This window comes from Cherax quadricarinatus, chromosome 18 (assembly GCF_038502225.1).
Source record: "Cherax quadricarinatus isolate ZL_2023a chromosome 18, ASM3850222v1, whole genome shotgun sequence".
NCBI classification, from domain to species: Eukaryota; Metazoa; Arthropoda; class Malacostraca; order Decapoda; family Parastacidae; genus Cherax; species Cherax quadricarinatus.
This window is the reverse complement of record NC_091309.1, coordinates 37,015,686-37,034,524: the sequence shown is the minus strand read 5'-3', so window position 1 is coordinate 37,034,524 and position 18,839 is coordinate 37,015,686. Positions and strand designations below refer to the sequence as shown.

The 18,839-nt window shown below is 42.4% G+C and overlaps 1 protein-coding gene across 1 annotated transcript in view; it reads right to left on the bottom strand.

Moving 5' to 3' along the window:
• The window catches only part of LOC138852891 (uncharacterized), an 85,399-nt gene extending 68,516 nt beyond the window's left edge, over nt 1–16,883 (bottom strand). The window contains exon 1 of the mRNA XM_070086418.1: nt 16,762–16,883. The gene's annotated coding sequence lies outside the window, so the exon portion shown is untranslated. The remainder of the gene's footprint in view (nt 1–16,761) is intronic.
• Nucleotides 16,884–18,839: the final 1,956 nt, after the last annotated feature.

The following is an 18,839-nucleotide window of genomic DNA, read 5'->3' as shown; positions in this document are numbered from 1 at the left end:
CCTAGCATGGCTAGGCATTTCAGGCAGACTTATATTAAATCTTAGGTTTAAAATGTTACAAAATTATGAGATAAGTTGGTATTATGGCTAAGTGACTAAATACTAGTTGTGAGTTTAGCAATGTGAATGCTTTTGTTTCGGCACTATACGTAGTTTCAGTATTGGAGTATCACAGGCCAACTTATGACTAGTTAAGATTTATTATTTTGAGATTGAGATTGATATTTCTGTTTATGGTCAAATGGGTGAGTGAGTGTAAGTGTGAACCACCAGGTGGTATTCGTATTATTAGTTGACAGGGTGTATCAGGGACATAAGATGTTTTCTGATGGTAGTTTTGAAGGTGATGAATGTGTCTGCAGTTTTGGAATTTTCAGGTAGGGTGTTCCAGATTTTAGGGCCTTTGACGTACATTGAATTTTTGTAAAGGTTTAGTCGGACACGGGGAATGTCATAGAGCTGTTTGTGTCTGGTGTTGTGCCTGTGGGTTCTGTCACAACTATCAAGAAAGCGTTTTAGGTCAAGGTTAATAATGGAATTTAAGGTCCTGTAGATGTAAATTGCACAGTAGTAAGTGTGGATGTACTGAACAGGGAGTAAGTTTAGATCTATGAAGAGTGGGGGGGGGTGTGTTGCGAGGGATGGGATTTGGTGATTATTCTTACTGCGGCTTTTTGTTGGGTTATTGGCTTTAGGTGTGTTGCTGCAGTTGAACCCCAAGCACAGATAGCATAGGTGAGGTATGGATATATAAGTGAATGGTATAGTGTGAGAAGGGCAGTTTGTGGCACGTAGTATCGTATCTTGGAGAGGATCCCAACCGTTTTGGATACTTTTTTGGTTATGTGTTGGATATGGGTGCTGAAGTTCAGGTTGTTGTCGAGGTATAGGCCTAGGAATTTGCCCTCATTATGCCTGGTAATTAGAGTGTTGTCGATCTTAATGTTAATTTGCGCATCTCCTGCTCTGCTACCAAACATAATGTAGTAGGTTTTGTCAACGTTAAGCGTAAGTTTATTGGCTGTCATCCAAGTCGATATTTTGATCAGCTCCTCATTAACAATGGTATTGAGGGTTGCAAGATTAGGGTGAGAGATGACATAAGTCGTGTCGTCAGCAAAGAGAATGGAATTCAGGCGTCGAGATACGTTTGGAAGATCATTGATGTATATGAGGAAGAGGAGGGGACCAAGGACACTTCCCTGCGGAACTCCAGTATCAAATGGCTGTGTTGTTGATGCTGTGTCTTTAATGGTGACATACTGATACCTATTAGTAAGGTAAGATTTGAAATATGCAAGTGCATGGCCTCTTGTACCATAATGGTCAAGTTTGTGGAGTAGGATGCTGTGGTCTACTGTGTCAAAAGCTTTTCTTAGGTCAATAAAAATTCCTAGTGGATATTCCTTATTTTCCAATGCTGTGTAAAGCAGACCTAGCATTTTTATAATTGCATCGTTAGTGCTTTTTCCTGAATCCAAATTGGCAGGGGTTGAGTGTGTTTTGTGACATTATAAATGAATATAGTCTCCTGTGCACGAGTTTCTCAAAGATTTTGGATAGCAATGGTAAGTTTGATATTGACCTATAGTTGTTTAAATCTGTAGGGTCACCACCTTTATGTATTGGTGTAACCCTTGCCATCTTGAGTAGTTTCGGGAAGGTGCTAGCTTCTAGTGACTTGTTAAAAAGCAATGAGATAGTATGCGAGAGGACATGGGCCCCACTCTTGTACAATAATGGTGGGACATGAGACAGATTCCGAGTTATTTTTAAGTGACTTTATAATCTCGGTGACTTCCGTGGGCTCAGTTGGAGCAAGATAGAAGGAATTTGCTGCTAAGTATGATATTCTATGTAACTTTATTTGTGTATAACTAAATAAACTTACTTATGATGCCACATGCACTTGAGTAAGTTTATTCAGGTGTACAGAAATACAATTACATAGATTATCATACATAGCAGCATATGTATAAAATCCTAGGATAACGCAAAAAAGTCAGGGTGACTTATTTTCATAGTTATCCCTGTATCTGTACCATATGGTGTCCTGTACTGCATGGTACCCTTTACCATATAGTACAATGTACCATATGGTACCCTGTAACATATGGTCAATAGGTGTTGGTGGCATGAGACACCAGCCAAGACTGAGTGAGCGGCGACGCAAGCTGCTAGCTACTGACTCCGCAGTTTCCGAGACAAAGTGCTTTGTCATCCACCTCAAGGAACACGTAAAGTTCCTGTACACTTGTAAATATATAATAGAACATTACTAATATACAACATTTTTGCATATTTTTGTTGTAAACAACTATTGTAAACAAAATAATAATGAAAATATTAGTGTGTTTGTGTGGAATACAACAGTACCATATGGTACAATGATCCATATGGTATCATTGTACTGTATGGTACAATGTACCATATGGTACCATTGCATCATATGGCACCATGGTACCATTACACCATGTGGTACCATAAGGTACCATTGCACCATATGGTACCATAACCATTGTATCATATGGTACCATTGTACCAAATGGTGCCATCCTACCATATGGTACCATTGTATCATATGGTACCATTGTATCATGTGCCATATTGTACCATATGGTACCATTGTATCATATGATGCCATTGTACCACATGGTACCATTGCACCCTATGGTACCATTGCACCCTATGGCACCATTGTACTATATGGTACCATTGTATCATGTGCCATTGTACCATATGGTACCATTGTATCATATGGTGCCATTGTACCATATTGCACCCTATGGCACCATTGTACTATATGGTACCGTTGTATTCAACACAATAACCGCACTAATATTTTCATCATTTTGTTTACAAAAAACTTGTAAACAAGTTTTGTAAGCAATATAATGATAAACAAATTAGTGCAGTTATTGTGTTGAATACAATGAGTGTACACTTATACAATATACATTATACTGGTCTCACAGGCCACAAATGTTATTAGAAAAAGAAAAAAATAGAAAAAAGAAAAAAGTATAAAAAACATAAAATAAAAAAATGGGATTTTGCGGAAGTTACTGATGTTGCCGCCACCCGGTCATTTTGGGTCAACTTCCCACCGCTGTATCTCGGCAAGTACTGATCAGAAAAAACTTTTTTTTTGTCTTATTACCTTCACAAAAATATACCCTTTAATTCTGTAAGAAAAAATAATTTTTTTTTTTCAAAATTTCTTGGACACTGGAGCACCACTTCAGATTTTGGCCTTGGACCCTGAAGGGGTTAATCCTGTAATGCTTAGAAAAATGTGCTCTTTATTTTCATTTAAAAAATGACTTTTATTTTTCAAAATATTCGGGGCACTGGGGTAGTGAACGTATATATACATTTGGACAGTTTAAGGGTTAAACTCCTCCGTCATCAATTCCTCAGAGTGCTCCTCAATGAGCTCGTTCACACCACCTTCATCCGCCACCATGCCCATGGACTTTGAGGAACACAATTTCCTCCACCACCGCCACTTTGGGTTTGAATCCTTCGAAGTCCCTTTCGGACACAACCTCAGGCCACAGTTTCTTACACACACAGGTCAAAGTCCTACACATAACCTGCAGTTTTTCTTTTAGAATTTTATGCGGCTTAAAGGCTCTGTGGTTTTCTGAATGATATATGAGCAGCAGCTTGATCTTGCAGTTGCCACTCACATTGGCGCACAGTGTGAGGGTTAACCTATCCTTCGTGGGTTTGTGGCCTAGCACCTTCTCTGCATTTACGTAAGTCTTCCTTAGCATCATCTTCCAGAAGAACCCTGTCTCGTCAAGGTTGAAGACTTGCTGAAGGATGTATCCTTCAGCTATCACTTCTGCAGAAGTTTGGAGGTAATCCTCTGCTGCCTTCACATCTGAGCTCGCTGCCTCACCATGCCTGATGACAGTGAATGCCGGTCCTCCTTTTGAAATTGTCAAACCATCTCTGACTGGCTTTAAATGACTCTTCCGACGCCTCGTCTGTTGAATTGCCTGGGGTCTGCTGCAGCAAATCAGTGTAAATACCTCGTGCATTTTCACAGGATACCCTCCATCATGGTATCTCCTGTGAGCTGCATCTCCATCAACCACATCATCAGCAGCAGCTTCTCCATCTTTTCATGGACAGAGGTCCGCAGCTTAGAAATTATTTTAACACCCTTGGCTGGTGTTATAGCCTTTATCAACTCCTCCTGCTTTAGTATAGTACATACCGTAGAAGTAATAAGCTCAGACTGCCTTGCCAAGTTGACTACACGCACACCTCGCTTGTGTTTTTCTATGATTTCATGCTTTAATTCGATAGACATCATCCTCTTCTTATCAGCACTGTCCTTTGCACTTACTTTATTCGGACCCATGGTTAGGAAAAAGAAATTTGGCAAAACTGCACAAAACGCAAGCACAACATGAGAGATGCTTCCATGGCGAGGTAACCACGTGCACTAAATGAGTGAGACGCGGGATGCTGGGCAGATGTTGTGGCATTTGCTGCGCCACTAGTGGCAGCATATCTGAAGCTTGCTTGCAGCTCGAAGCAAAAAATCGACTGAGCGATGGCTTGTAACTCGGAAAACTCGTAAGTTGGGGTACTCATAAGTCAAGGTACCACTGTATTTCAGAGTTTTTGGTCTCTACCCAAGAAATTTCTCGGTGATACCATATTATCCATTAATTGCCTTATGCCTGAGGCATTGTATATTATGCTATAACAAAGCGTGTAAAGTTATTTTTCATTTTTACCATGGCCCTTGTTTTTTATTTTCATGATCATTCAGTTTTTCCTTTTTGTTGGTGATTGATACTTTGAATTGCTTTAATAAAGAATGTACAATCCTGTGTGGAAGTCTCTTCCAGAAAGTAAGATAATCTGGTTGGCTGGATTCTGCCTTGGCATATGCTGGAGTGGATACAATGCAGTCGGTATATAGTGGAACCTCTACTTGCGAGTTTAACCCATTCCGTGACCTTGCTCGCAACTGGATTTGCTTGATTGGAGAGTCAATTTTCCTCGTTTAAATTAATTGAAATGCAATTAATCCATTCCAGTGGAATTCTATACTTCAATAATTTCGCTAATATCAACTCTGTGGCTTATTTATCTATCACAGTTCATCTAATATGAAATAATATAAACAATATAAATAACATAGAAACCTGATATATACTCTAAAATGAATAAAATATGTAATTCAAGTAGTGGTATGGGCGGTGTCGGCGGTGGATGAGAGTTTGTCTGGAGAAAATACTTCTTGAATAATTTCACTAATATCATCTATATGGCTTATTTATCTATCACAGTTCGTTTAATATGACATAACAAACAATATAAATAACATAGAAACCTGATATATACCCCAGAATGAATAAAATGTCATTATACATGTGGAGGCGGCAGCAGCCGATGAGAGTTTGTCTGGAGATAGGACAAAATACTCCTTGAATATTTTGCTATCATCAACTTTATGGCTTATTTATCTATCACAGTTCATCTAATATGAAATAATAAACAATATTAATAACATAGAAACCTGATATATAGTCTAGAATGAATAAAATGTCATTATGTAACAGGTGGAGGCGGCCAAACCACTCCCTCTTTCTTGTGGTAAACACTGCCATCTAGTGATGGCCTTTTGAAGTCGTCTGTTATTATAATTGTTAATATTATGTAGTACATTATTATTATATATGTATTATTATACATATTATTATTGTATTATATTATACTAATATTATTATATGTTTTATTATTATTATTATTATTATTATTATTATTATTATTATTATTATTATTATTACAATGCAAATAATTTAAAATTTTTATTCATACAAAAAATTTAAGATTTACTGTTATGCCATATTGCAATAATTGTATAAATAATGTCAAACCATTCACTGCTGCATATTGGAATTGACAGTGATGTCATTTGTTTACTCTTGAATATAGCCAAGCAATGGAGCATTTTTCCTACGTTGAGCTCAATTTCAAGGTACTTTTCATCGTGAAAGCAATCAAAATCATATCTATTTCTGTAATATATCTTCCAATCTATCAAATGAGACCAAGAAAACGAGAATACATCCATAAAAGCCATACGAAAATACTGCTGGGGTGGCTAATTGCTGAGAAGTGAACTCCATTATTTATGCTCCGATTTCTTTCATTTTTGGTGTAAGTTAAGAAACGTCTTTCCATCATACATTGCCCAAGTTTCAATAAGATAGCCCAACAAACAAATGAGATAAAATTACCTAGGTCAAGAGCAAGAACCCCTCACCAGTGTTGAGGAACCTGCCTTGAGGTCTGCTTGCTTATGGAAATTTTGCTCGCATATGGAAGGAAAAAATCAATCCATCGACTGCTCGTATTTGGAAAAACTCACACATGGATGTGCTCACAAGTAGAGGTTCCACTGTTTGGCCAACATAACACAAGCCATCATTACTCCTTACTGGAAAGGATGGAACACTGCAGTGCAGTATGTCTACCTACCTGGGGAAATGTATTTTATGCATCAAAGCAGTCTGTATGTGTATATATTATATACAGTTAGTACAGTGGACCCTCGTCCAACGTTGGCATCGTCTAACGTTAAATCCGACTAGCAATACATTTTAACGCAAAAATTTTCCCTCGACTAGCGCTAAAAAACCCGACCAACGCTATTCGTTCCATTCGAGACGCATCCACTTTGGCCTGAGCATGCCTCACTTGTCCTGTGGGTGCCATTGTTTACAAGCCAGCCAGCCACCACGGTCCCATCCAAACATACAATTGGAACATTTCATATTATCACAAGTCCTAATGGAAGGGGATTCCCCTTCTAAACACTAAGGCCATCAACACACTCCCCTCCTCCCATCCCATCAATCATCACCAGATCTTCAATAAAGGTAAGTGCCATGAAGCTGTGCATGTCTTCTTCAGTTTGTGTGTATTAAAATTAATATTTCATGTGGTAAAAACAATTTTTTTTTTTTCATACTTTGGGGTGTCCTGCACGGATTAACTTGATTTCCATTATTTCTTATGGGGAAAATTAACTTGACTAACGATAATTTTGACTAACGATGAGCTCTCGGGAACGGATTAATAGCGTTAATCAAGGGTCCACTGTATTTTGAATTTGTCATGTACAGCACTATTCACTGCTGTCATTTTAATCAATGTTCAGCAAGATTGTCAATTTAAATGAACTTTGTGCAGATCATCACAACTATATTCCATTAGCTGGATTTTAATTTGCTTGCTTAAACAGTGACCAGAATGCCAAGGGATGCATTTATTTATGGTAGTTACTCTGCATACCCTATCCTAGTGCTGACATGGTACAGGAGCATTGCAGACAGCTTACTGTCACTGCAATATGGTAGCTACACTGCTGCCCTATAAATTATGCCTCTTAATGTTTATGCTTAATAAATGCATATAGTAATTGATTGGTTTTAATTTCCTATGATAAATATCATTTATGAAATGGAGCTTCTCCAATTAATTTAATGTGATTTTGTTCATTAACTGATTTATACTCCTGGAATTATACTTTACCAAAATAACTAGTTAACTGGTTTTACCCTACAAGTGGTAGCTTGTTTATAAATACTATGCTGTTCTTAGCCTACTAGCTAATTCATTGTACAAGGTGTGTGGAGCACTGCAGTAGGCTCACCAGCTCCTGCAGAAAAGAGCTTCATGGTTTCAAATCTGCTTCATAAATTTTTTATTGAACATTGAGGTAATTTGAATCCATAATCTCCAATAAAATTGGAGATTATTGGCTCTTTCTTCAGTTGCCTCTTCTTCTTCTGTTGGGTTTCAGGGCCACTGACAGCATACGCCGTATTGAGCCCGGCCGTCCAGTGCTAGGAGAGGGAATATCGACCAAAGTGGAAGAATGTCTTGACTAATAACTATGTATCATATGTCTCTGATATGCCCTGAAGCCAGCAGGAAGGAGCAGGTACAAGCCAATATCTCCTGACAGTCCAAAGGGCGAAACCCCTCCCCGTTGAGGAGGACAGGTAGAGTGAAAGTGTGCACCCCAAGTGTGCGCAAGGCCACACGGAGAGTAGTCCATGCAGAGTGATAACATGGGCACCACAGCAGGAAGTGTTCCATCTCAGGCTGTGAGGGACACCACGGGCAGTATGGAGAGTCTGTCATCCGAAGGCGATATAGATGAGCCACCAGTCGCGAGTGCCCGACTCGAAGGCGAGTCAGTGCAACGTCCACTGAGCGGTTGGGATGGCGAGCCCAAGGGCAGGGGCCATTAAAAGTTTGGACAGAGCCCAACGCTGAAGAAGAGAGAGAGTGCGCAAGGCCCTCTTGCCACTGATGACGGATTTCCTTCCAAACAGCCCTTGTGAAATCACTGTGGCCCAGGGCAAGAGGGGTAACAGTAGGAAGTGTGTGCGCGAGGGAGGCCGCCCGATCTGCCACTTCATTGCCCCAGATTCCATCATGGGTGGGAACCCACTGAAGGGAGATGCTCCAACCTGGGCTCCGCAAGAAGCACAGGAGGAGAGATTGTGTCTGACGAATGAGGACGAGCAGTGATCGTGGACGGGCAGAGCACAAAAGTGCCAGGGAAGATTGGGAATCAAAGAGGACCAATGGTTGTGGGGGAATGTGATCTAGGACAAAAGCCAGAGCCTGGTGAATGGCGAAGAGCTCCCCTGCCAGAACAGAATGAGCAGGGTCCAACCACCATGTTTGACACAGGGAGAGATTAGCGAAGAAGGCCACAGATGTAGAAGCGGGGGAAGACTGTGCCGAGCCATCTGTGTAGATGGAGAATGAAGAGCCATACGTAACAGAGCAAAACTCTTCAAATAGAAATGCAACTAACTGAGGGGGTTCCCTGTTCCTATAGTGCCAATCCAGGTGAATGTATCGTGTCAGGTCCAGCCACGGGGGTGCCAGAGAGTGGAGAGGGGAGGGAGTCATCACAAGTGCAGGAAGAGTAAGGCAGGGCAGGGAACGCTGGGCCCTGGCTACAAAGGAAGGCCGAGCCAAACATGGGGGGACAGAGGCTGTCTCCCACATCTGTGAAGAGAGGTGACAGGGGTGAGTACAAGGCAGAGAGGCCATATGATGGAGTCGTAAACAGTTCTTCGCTGTCCTCACCGATGAGAGGGGGACTATCCCCGACTCTGCCTCCAAGGCTGCGATAGGGGTGGAGGGGAATGCCCCCAGCATATTATGGATGGTTGAATTCTGGAGAATGTCTAAGCGATGAAGAGAAGAGGAAGAAGCCGAGCCATACACCTCACTCGCATAAGTGAGCTTGCTGCGAACCATAGCTATATAGAACTTATAGAGGAGGTCTCGATCCTCCCTCCACTTGGTGCCAGAGATCCGGCGCATAAATGCAATGCGACGTGCGCACGAGAGGTGGAGGGCCGCTATGTGTTTCTTCCATGTCGAGAATGGTGCATCTAAGGTGACTCCCAACCAACGATGAGAAGATACCAAAGGGATTGGCAGCTGGTTCAATGAGACTGATGGAAGAGTGGGGAGTCGGTGTCTAGTAAAGCATAAGAGCTTGGACTTAGTGTCACTAACCTCCAAACCCCAGGTGGTGGCCCATGATATGCATTGCATGGCACCCTGAAGTGTTTCCTGTGCTGTCAGTAAAGCTGGGGCACTGCACATAAGGGCCACATCATCCACATATACCAGGGTATGCACTCCCTGGATGGAAGGGAGATCCGACAATAAGACAGAGAAAAGGAGTGAGCTAAGAACAGATCCCTGGGGCACTCCCCGGTATACAGGACAGGGTGAGGACAAAGCGCCACCCACTGCTACACGAAAGGTCCTCCCTTGCAAAATGTTGCGCATCCAACAGAGGGGAGCTCCTGTCAGCCCCATGCGGGTCAGCTTGAAAACAATTGCTGTGTGTGATGCAGAGTCAAATGCTCTGCATAGGTCCAAAAATGCAGCCAAAAGGAACTCCCGGCATTCAAATGAATTGTGCACAAGCTGTGTAAATTGAAGCAAAGGGTCGAGAGTGGATCAACCTTCTCGGAAGCCACTCTGGTTATCAGGCAGGAGGCCATGTTCCTCAATCCACCAAGAGAGACGAGTAGCCACCAGTCGTTCCAGCACCTTACCCAAGCAGGGCAGTAGAGCAATGGGCCGGTAAGAGCTCGGTTGGGTATCATCCTTGCCCGGCTTTAGAATCGGAATCAGAAGAGTGTGTTTCCACATATCAGGGACGACACCTGTATACCAGCTGGTATTGAAAACCTCCAGCATAGCTTCTGTACAGGAGGGAGGTAGATGTAGTATAAATGAATAGGGTAAGTTGTCCTCCCCTGGAGAAGAGCGGGAAGAAAGTTGGGAAAGTGTCCGCTGCAGTTCATGGGAGCTAAAGGGAGATGCCAGTACCTGGCAGTGAACCTCAAGTATGGCAGGTGGCAAAGGGCACGATTTGATCACCTTAGAGGGTAGAGGAGGAGGAGGAGAAAACATAGGACCGAAGAAATTTGCAAGTGTCTCTGCCTTGTCCTGGGGTAAGAGTGGGGTCACTCCTTCCCCCAGCAGGGGAAAAGTACTTACAGAACTTGATCCCAACATGGAGTGGAAGAAACCCCATGCCTGACTGGCAGAGGTGCGAAAAGAATGCACGTTTCGCTTGGAGGAGGGTTCACCGACAAAGAGCGTCTGCCCTTCGGTAAGCCAACTGCTGAGTCCGAGAGGGTTGGCACTGCCACCGTGCCCACGCTGTCCGACGTGTCTTCACTGCTTAGAGGCACCCATCATTCCACCATGGAACCCGGGGGCATGAACGGGAGAAGCTCCCGGAGACACAAAATGAATGCGAGCCCGCCTCGTGCATGGCCCCTTGCAGACGCGACAGCCTCATCCAGCAAGAAGTCCTGAGGCAGGCTGTAATCAGCAAGGGCCTGATTATAGTTTGTCCAACCAGCCTGAGTGATTTTCCACCGTGAACGAACTGCCGTCACTGGCACTGCTAAGGCTTCATTTGTAGAAGTAAGGACTGGAAGATGGTCACTCCCCATGGAGGGGCCTACAGTAACAGCAGCTGTAGTAAAATATCCACACCCAAGAATGAGGTCTAGGGTAGAAACTCGCCTGGTATAAGGATCCACTCTAGTCTCCAAACCTGGTGGTGTGAGCAACGAAAGGTGAGATGCAAGGAGGGTTTGGAACAGGGCCCTACCTGTGGGATTTACCAATCCCAAAGAAATGGATGGCTCCCAGAACTGGTGCCTTGCATTAAAGTCTTCTATCACAAGCGTAGAACCATGGAGTTTTCCAAAGTAATAGGTAAATTCACTGTGTGTAACCGACCTGCCCGGATTATAGATCAGGAGTATGTTGCACCACTGAGTGCCCAAGGCAACTCTCACAGTCAGAGTTTCCAACACTCCACTCTCATGGGCTTGGAGAGAAAGGGTCATACTCTGGAGCTGGTTGCGTACAAGAAGAGCTAGGCCACCTCCGCTGCCTGCAAGGCGATCCCTACAGTAAACAGTGAAACCAGGCATCCGAAGAGAATGTTGAGGGCGTAACCATGTCTGAGAGACCCATCACCAGTGGCTGTACCTCATCCAGATACCTCTGAAGGTCTGGAAGCTTCCCCAGTACAGAACATGCGTTCCAAAGAAGAAAAATAGAGGGGTGAGAAAGGTTCACGTATGTGAACTAAGCAGCCCAATAAGGTGAGGGAGAACCGAGAGACATTCAGTCACAAAAGAGGTGCCCTGGAGGTAAGAATGTAGCACCTCCAGCAGGAGGAGGATAGGATGAAGGAATAAAGCCCAGGCAGGCGAGAGTGAGAAAGCAGGACCTTCAGACATGAAGGGTCCTGGAGTGGAGACAGGCCAAGGCTGGGGTTGAGGAGAATTGAGGGGGGGGGGGAGTCGGCTGCGAGATGGGAGGCTCCGGGTCGGGTATGATGTCCATCTGAACTGGGTGGGGCTCTGAGCAACGAGTCGATTTGGGAACTGTACCACCTCGACGGGAGGACGTGCATTGTGGACAAGGGGGAGGTATGTGCAATAATTTCCGCAATGGAAGCCGGGTTCGAGGACACCCTGAGTTGATGTTGCCCAGGGGGTGGGGAATCCTCTAAAGGGAAAGAGAGGTCTGCAAGAGCCCCAAACAGATTTGTAACAGGGATATTAGCCCTCACAGCTGCGGAGTACAGATGTCCTGGCCGTGTTGGTGTTGGGGAGACTCCCTTAGTGGGGGGCACTGGAGGTGAAGGAGGAAGGGGCTGATGGACTGTGAATGGCTTTACGGACCACAAGCAGGAGTTACATTCATCAAGCGAACAAGACTGGACCCTGGCTGAGTTTGCCAAATCAAGAGCCTGGCGATATGCCGGGCAAGATTGGGAGGTAACCTTGTGGTTCCCTTTACAGAAGTAGCACGAAGCTGGGTGGGTACAGGTAATGCCGTCTTTAACTACTGGGTGAAACCCTCTGCAGTTCGCACATTTTACCTTACCACGGCAAGACAACTCTCCATGCCCAAAAAGGAAACATTTCCGACACATGAGTAAAGGAAAAGTATAAGGAAGAACAGGAAATCTTAGATTGCCAAAAGTCATAAATTTCGGGAGAGCACCCGAGAAACATACATCAACCATACGAGATTGGGTAGGATGATTTGAGAGGCTCCAAACCTCCCGCTAACCTAAGTCATCACCCCCACTGTGAACCAATTCAGAGTGGATCTCCTCATCTGAGAGGGATGTAGAAATCGGTCCAATTCTGCCGTAACAACAGCCAGTGGCGAGGATTGAGGAGCAGACCTCCCAGCAGACAACATTCCACCTACCCAGGACACGAATGGCATTTAGTGGCAAATTTTAGCCAGAAAAGACTTACGATGGAGCCGGAGCCTTAGGGCTGCACCCCTACCAAGTTGTTGGACACCCCCATCTATGCAAGCCTTGCTGAAAGGAGATCCACTGATGGCGTTGGTGATGTCCCGTGGGTTGGTGAAGGGCGTACCGCCATCCTTAGCATGCACAAGAACCACCACCACCACGTCTGGAGTAATGTGAGGAGGAGGAGCATAGTCTGGACAAGTGGTGGGTTGGTGTTTTGGGCTAGACAGGGGCCTGGCACTGTCGTCAACCTCAAGGGCCCATTTGTTTATCCCAGTAGGGGGCGCACTAGCCATATCTTGGTCCAACGGTAGTGAAACAGTTGTCAACTGTGTAGAGACAGGAGGGGGGTCCCTCTCTATGGGGGCGAATGACATCTCAGTCGAACCCCCCATAAATGGGCCACACAACACTGCCTGATGGAGAAGACAATGACAACTCAAGCACACAAGAAAAGAAAGAATGTGAAGCAGAGCTTAAACAGGGCCTACACCACCAATAAACAACTGAGGAACCTTCAGAAGACAGGTCCACACTCCAATGCCGGCCGAGCTCTTTCAGTTGACTCTTCTGAATGATGAAATAAACACTTAATCCATATATTCCTCATAGGAATGTAAACCTGGCACTTATTGAAGCACCACATAGTGTGCTTGTACAATAGTGTATGTACCATTTTTTTATAATAACTTCGAAGATGTGTGTGTATTCACATAAATGTTCTCGTCTATTTTATTTAAACTTAGGTGGATTAAGCATAATTATAGTTGGGCATTATAAAGTGATTCTTTACATACCTCACACTTTAGATGCAGAAGAATCTCCAAAACAGGTAATAACACATGTGCAGGATAACCACAGTGAAAATAGCAAAAGGTTCTCCATAAGTACTTTCGCATATGTTTGCTATTCATAATGTCCAAATTACAGCATCCTGACAACTTTCAGGGTTCAAGCACCAAACATTCCACCTCCAGAACTCTGGAGGCAGGATATTTAGTACCAGTGTTCCTGGATTACTTCATTAATCACATTGCTCCTCCAGTTGTTAAGGACATACCAAAAAAAATCACTTATATATAATCTAATATGCTCACATGCTCACATATACTGGATGCCTAAGCACCTGCCACTATAAAATTTTCTCTGCCTCTTTTCAACTCTTTCTTGGACATCTACACTACAGCCACTATATTTTTATTAATGTTAATATTAGCTTCATACAGTTCTACAGTGTTCATCATTAAAGTATGATGGGTTTAAGGAACCTGACATAATTTAGTTTTCAATATGTAATGCCCTACCCTGGTATATTTATCAGTGAGACAACTTATACTGGCCTGGTAACTCAAAGCGGGACTTCTCCAGATTTCCTCTGGCTACTGGCTAGATTCTAAGTGCCTTCTGGGCTTGTATGGTGCATGAATTTGTGACCTTTGCCCCCCCTGCACCATGTGATCTTGAAATTTGAGTTTGTCTGATACTTTTGGCTTTTGATGAATTATGGGCAAGACTAAGTCGCTGTCATATGACAGTTCCAGATGTAACTGGATTACAAAAGGCAGACCATCAAATTAAGGAAATAGAAGTCAGCAATGTGCATGAGCATCTGGTGAGTACCTGGTGGTGTCAGCTTCTTCTGGACAGTGTTCATGATATTGCCCACACTAAGAACACATCCGGGAAAGCACAGAAAAACTTCACTACCGTTAACTATACTAACGTACCTAGAACTGATCTGTTACCATTTGCCCAAATCTTTTGCTCACTGTGGTGAGAGTTTTTTGTGGAAAACAATTCTAATTGTCACACTAAAATTTGTTGTTCAGTGGCTTTATGACTGTGGAAATAAGTAACCACTTTTGATGACTGGCCAGGAAACTTCCAGGACATGAACTCCATTTAGAGCCTCTGGGCTCAAATATAGTATGGAGGAAGGATATCAGCTCTCTCCCGTGACTTTAGGAGGCAGTTGTGAGTTGTGGCTGAATTTACCCCATGAAACCTTGAAGAATGTGTAAATCACCACCTACACAGTTCAAGAATAACATAAAGTACAAGGGATAACCTCTTGTGGTTAGGATTTTAGAGGACGCTGACATACTAAAATGATGAACACAGTACATTACCACATCCTCTCATCTACTCATTTTCTAGTGATGGTGTAGTAATATTAATCAGTACACCATCTAAATTTTTTATATTCTTGATTCTTGGCATAATATTGACACAACATGGATTTCAGACAATTCCATTGTCTCCACTCACCTCTAGCTGCAACACTGAAAATGTTATGCATGATATCCATATAAAATTGTTGGACTACTATACTGATACATAACCTGTTTAAAATCCATTAACCCTTTCACTGTTGGTGCCATAGTACTACGGCTTAGGAGTCAGTGTTGGTGCTGTAGTACTATGCCAAAATTCTAGTGGCTTCAAATCTAGCGGGAGAAAGCTGGTAGGCCTACATGTGAGAGAATGGGTCTTCATGGTCAGTGTGCAGTATAAAAAAAATCTGGGAGCCAGTGGTGCATTGTGGGAATGCCATTTCAGTAGTCCTTGTTCAGCATGCCTAGCGGTAAGAAATATTCGACTCCCCAGTGAATTTGGGACTGCCCAAGTGATAGTTCTAACACAGATGGAAGTGTCAGTGAAGATGATTTTCATGGTTTTGAGGAGTTTGTGACTGAAAGCAATGCCCAGGATACCAGATACAGATAGTGAAAAGGGAAGACAGTGTGGGTTTTGGGGAAGGCAGCTTGGATGGTGGGGAAGAAAGCATGGATGGTGGGGATGATGGTGTGAGTGGGGAAGGCAGAGTGGTTTTGTGTAAACAAGTTTTGTGAACAATATACAGTGGACCCCCGGTTAACGATATTTTTTCACTCCATAAGTATGTTCAGGTGCCAGTACTGACCGAATTTATTCCCATAAGGAATATTGTGAAGTAGATTATTCCTTTCAGACCCCCAAACATACACGTACAAACGCACTTACATAAATACACTTACATAATTGGTCGCATTTGGAGGTAATCGTTATGCGGGGGTCCACTGTAATAACAATGATTGTGCAGTTGTGTTGCATACAGGCCACAAAAGTTACTTGAAAAAATAAAATATGTATTAGAAGAGAAAAGAAAAATAGAATAAAAGTAAAACTAATATTACTAAGTGAGTGGCAGTTGCTGATGTTGCAGTAAGCAGTTGACTTTGTCAACTTCACGCCTCTATGTCTCGGTGAGTGCTGATCGCAAACTTTTTTTTTTTAAACAATCAGAAAAATATTCTTAAGATTTTGATAAGATTTTTTTTTTCTTCGATACTGAGAGCAAATTTGTGATCAAAGATCTCGACAGTGAAAGGGTTAAGGAAAATTCACAGAATTCCCAACACTCCTGTTAATTTTGCTTGATCATCTATTATGATAAGTTTCATCTGTCTTAGGTTTCTCTGCTGACACAAACATTGCTACTTACCTAAAATATTCACTTCCTACATATTTCTTTCAATATGTATTTTTTTTTGTATTCACTTTCAACTTTGTTGCATGCATTTCTGAAATCCTCCACTTGTCATCAACTTGTATCAACTTTATGAACTGGAAATTTATATAAAAACATTCTTTGCAATTGCACCTTTCTCTCACTAGCATTCACAACCCTGTCTAGACATAAAACTACAATAACATAACATATTTCAGACTTAGCATCACTTTTACTAGAGAATATTCCCCTTGTTTCCTGAGTGTATAGTAAATGTTTTTTTTTGGTCAAATACTACTATTGAAGATTTGTTACCAAAGTTCAGTACTGTTTATCTCTTCCACCATGGCTGTCCAACTTACCAGTAGGCCTGTACTTGAGTACTTACCCTAACATAGACATTTCTGCCACAAATCTCATACTTGCCATCTGCTACCCTCTTAACATGAGATTTGATACAGTCAACCTCTTTGCAACCACAGTAGCCACGAGTCTGGTTTGCAATGTCAAGAACCTGTAAATAAAAATAATGTACCTTAACATTAATCTAGTAAATATTCATTCTTGCTTTATCCTCAGTTCCTTAAAGATATTGCACATTTCATTTACAAAATTTATTTCTAAATGAATATGTAACTTTAGGAACTTGTATATTATAATGAAACATTTATGGATTTTACTCTTTTTCTTAAATTGGTATGAAAAGTAGCTATATTTTCTCTTGCTCTCCTATGCAAAGAATACTTTGTACTGTCTCTAACCACAATATTTCCTGGGCAGCATTTCCTTTAAGATTTGTCTTTTACAAAATTCCCTAGATGGAATTCTGCTGCCTTATCACATACTCCATACACATCATTACTGCTTCCATCCTATACCACAGACATCAGTTTGATTGTTTCGTAACTCAAAACTGGCGGTAGAAGACTGCAGGGTGGCACAAGCACGCTGTGAGTAAGGTCTGATAAGTGGCTACTATAGTTGAACCCTTTTAAGTGTAAGGTAATGAGAGAAGAAAGACGGGTAGTATTCACATCCTGAGATGTTACAGGAAGAAATGGAAAAAGGCACTTAGGTACAGTTCAGGACATTTATTAGAGGAAACATTTTGCCGCAAATGGCTTCTTCAGTTGTAATCAGATTAGGATTGAAGAAGCCACTTATGCTGAAACATTTTCTCTAATTAATGTCCTAATGTCCCCCTGGAATGCAGGCGGGAGAGATACATGATTATATACACCTGGAAAACCCTAGAGGGACTAGTACCGAACTTGCACACGAAAATCACTCGCAACGAAAGCAAAACACATGGCAGACGATGCAACATCCCGCCAATGAAAAGCAGGGGTGTCACGTTAAGAGACAATACAATAAGTGTCAGGGACCCGAGACTGTTCAACTGCCTCCCAGCATACATAAGGGGGATTACCAATAGACCCCTGGCTGTCTTCAAGCAGGCACTGGACAAACACCTAAAGTCGGTACCTGACCAGCCGGACTGTGGGTCATTCGTTGGATTGTGTGCAGCCAGCAGTAACGTCCTGGTTGATCAGGCTCTGATCCACCAGGAGGCCTGGTCACAGACCAGGCCGCGGGGGCGTTGACCCCCGGAACACTCTCCAGGTAAACTCCAGATCTCCCCAATCCATCTCAACTTCTTAAACCATTTCTGTTTGCAGACAACACTACTAATGTCTACTCACTAATAGCCAGCTATTCTAAGAGACATTGTAAATGAGCTGCTAAAAATATGTACTTGTACTTGGATGATGACCAACAAATTCACTCTCAACATAGACAAAACATACTTCATGCTATTTGGAAACAGAGCCTTAAGTATCCAACTTAACATATCGATAAATAGTTCCCCTATTATAAGACACACTTCTCCTTGGCTGTAATTATAATTTTCATTCCCACATCCAGCATATATCCAAGAAAATTTCCAAATCAGTACGTATCCTTTCCAAGATAAAATACTACGTACCCCAAACAACACTCCTTACCCTATACCACTCTTTAATATATCCCTACCTCACCTATGGTATTTGTGCCTGGGGATAAACCACAGCCAACCACCTTAAACCTTTAATAACCCAACAAAAAGTTGCTGTGCAAATGATTACCAGCTCCTGTGCCAGAAAGCACACCCCACCACTTTACAAAAGCCTGAATCTACTAAATATACGAGACATACTATATATACAGAACATTAAATTCCAATATAAACCCTCCACTTAAAGTTGTTCTTGATAGCTACAACAGAATGCACAGTCACAATACAAGGCAAAAGGTACTCTTTGACATCCCTTGTGTCAGTCTCGCATAAAGATAATATAAAGATTTTATTTCTTGCAAGGTTACAATGTGTAATTTACAGTTTTGATTTGTTAAGTACAAAGAAAGCCACTATCATGCTGGGGCATTTCAGGCAGACTTAATAATTACTTTTGCCTAGAGAAGACG